At 41.2% G+C, this 2,514-nt stretch overlaps 1 protein-coding gene across 1 annotated transcript in view; it reads left to right on the top strand.

Moving 5' to 3' along the window:
- Positions 1–712: 712 nt before the first annotated feature.
- The window catches only part of LOC137065050 (NACHT, LRR and PYD domains-containing protein 3-like), a 71,876-nt gene continuing 70,074 nt past the window's right edge, over positions 713–2,514 (top strand). Inside the window, exon 1 of the mRNA XM_067436615.1 lies at positions 713–739. The gene's annotated coding sequence lies outside the window, so the exon portion shown is untranslated. The remainder of the gene's footprint in view (positions 740–2,514) is intronic.

Raw genomic sequence — 2,514 nt, 5'->3', positions numbered from 1 at the left:
TTTTTCCTCTCTTCAAAACATCTCAGGATACGACTGTAACCTTGGTTCCCTCAAGAGGGATTGAGATGCTGTGTCGAGACGCTGTGTGAACACATGATTACACCTTGAAGCTTGTATGCAATCAGTCCAATGGCGTGACGGACTTGGCAGCAGATTAAGTTTCTCCTGGTCCGGGGTTAGGAAAGGTGGAGGACAGACGGTCTGCAGTACAATAGGGCCCATTATTAGTGGGGACCTTTGGAACATAACCCAGCCTTATGTAAAGAAACGCTTTCACCATGCATGCGCAAATTCCAGGCACAAAGGAGCGACCAACAGGGCCTGTGTGTGTGTGTGTGTGTATGTGAGTGTTTGTGTGAGTGTGTGTGTGTGTGTGTGTGTGTGTGCTTGTGCGCTTGAAAGGATATTTTTCTTTCAGTTCCATAAAAGGCAGTCACAGTCCCCATAAACCACCTTTTTTTCTGGTTTGAAGAAACTGTCCTTGTATGCTTACTTGTATGTTTGTGTGAGTGAGTGTGTGTGTGTGCGGGTGTGTGTGTTTTGACAGTCAGGTATTTCAGATATGTGTTTGTTTGCTTGAATGTTTTTCTCTCGGTTTTATAAAGTCGTTTGACCAGTTCTATAGAGATGCACCCTTCTTGAGAACACGGAAGTGAAAGATAAATCAGAGCTTTTGATGATCAAGACGCCATTTCAGAGCAGGACAGATAAACATCTGCAGATATTGCCATTATTCAAGGTACGTTAGTGAGTATTTTAAGTTACTGACCAATTCATGCAATACAACTAATAGACCTTCAGTGTCTGAACCGAGGCTCTGAGTGTTAGATTACAGTCTTTACAGTCAAATCCACTCAATAAAGCTCTAGATCACCTTATTCTCAAAACTCGTCATTTACTAAACTGTTTTATAAAAGATGTGTTGTGAGTAGAGTGTACAGTAGGGATGCAACGATACAGTTAGTCCAGTTCAACACACACCTCGGTTTTTAACCACGGTTTTCGGTTCGGTTCGGTTTTTTGCTCTTCTATTCTTAGGCGACAGGAGCAGAAAAAGGTTAAGGAGAAATGTTTTTATTGCAATACTCTTTCTTTATTTTACTTATAAGACTTGAAAACCCTCACTTAAACTCAACTTTACTTAAAGCAAACAAACAAACAAAAAACCATGTACACATTGCCAGTGTATTGTATAATATAAAATTAATATATATAAAGATTTACAGTGGCAGCTCAGAGATGTACAGTAGCATTTAAATATGAAATTAATGAATAAATGTAGGCTAACATTAAAACTACAGTCTTCAATATACATTGATTGACAGCTATTGTATTATTACTTTTTCAAGAGCAGGGACTGAATTTATTAACATAATTTTAGAGCTGTCTGAGCTGAACTGTCTCTTTAAGGACAAGTGTTCACAAACTGCTGCACACACACACACACACACACACACACACACACACACACACACACACACACACACACACACACACACACACACACACACACACACACACACACACACACACACACGCGCGCGCAATTTTACTCTCACTTTAGACGTAACCGACTGTGTTTATATGTGTTAACATTGTGTGTGTTTGACAGTATTAGCGCGGTAAGACGACTTTATCCAGTAATCGGGTGTGTTTCGCAGGCGCTCAGCGCATGTAAAACGTGAATGAAATGTTTAACGGGCAGGGCTTAAAAACGCGGCTAAACACCGCCTAACTTTAGTGTGTATGATTGTATGTTTGCTCAGTGCGTAGACTCACAGGCACACTCAAACAGAGCCGAAATAAACTAAGACACTTTTCAAAAAGAGAGAAATATAAATAATTAATTAAATGCAAAACCGTGAATGCCGCACCGAACGGTTCAATATTATATTGAAAATTGTGGCACAGCCTCGTTATCGTTTCTGTCAAACATTAAAGGAACACACCACTGTTTTCAGAAATAGGGCTTATTCAACTTCTCTCCTACATTTAGATATGTGGGCAAATGTATTTGTCTCAGTTGATGCATTGTTTTAGTTTGGCAGGGTCGCCGCTAGCTTAGCTTAGCATAATGCATGGAATCCTATGTTGCCAGCCAGCATGTCCCAAGACTCATTTAAATTTTGTTTACTTTGCGTATTTGAATTAATTTGTGTCTAAGGCTGCGTTCACACTTGTCATGTTTGGTTGGATTAAAATGAACCCTGGTGTGATTGCTCGTTTAGTGCGGTTCATTTGAACACGTGAACGCTGCCATCCGAACCCTGCTGCGCACCAAACAAGCGGAGCGAGAGCGCTATAAAGACGGGACTCGGTCCGCTTCCAAACCAACCCTGGTGCGGTTCGAATGATATATGAACGCAACACGGACCAAAGGCATGTAAACAAACCAAAAACAGGACGTGATGTCACAAGATGAGACGCATAGTCAGCTGATTGGACGACGTGGAAAGATCGGTGTATCAAACATGAGTAACGTTAACGTTAGAGGGCAAACGTGGAGCAACGAGG

Source organism: Pseudorasbora parva, chromosome 25, assembly GCF_024679245.1.
Source record: "Pseudorasbora parva isolate DD20220531a chromosome 25, ASM2467924v1, whole genome shotgun sequence".
Classification (NCBI taxonomy): domain Eukaryota; kingdom Metazoa; phylum Chordata; class Actinopteri; order Cypriniformes; family Gobionidae; genus Pseudorasbora; species Pseudorasbora parva.
This window is presented reverse-complemented; position numbering and strand designations above follow the sequence as displayed.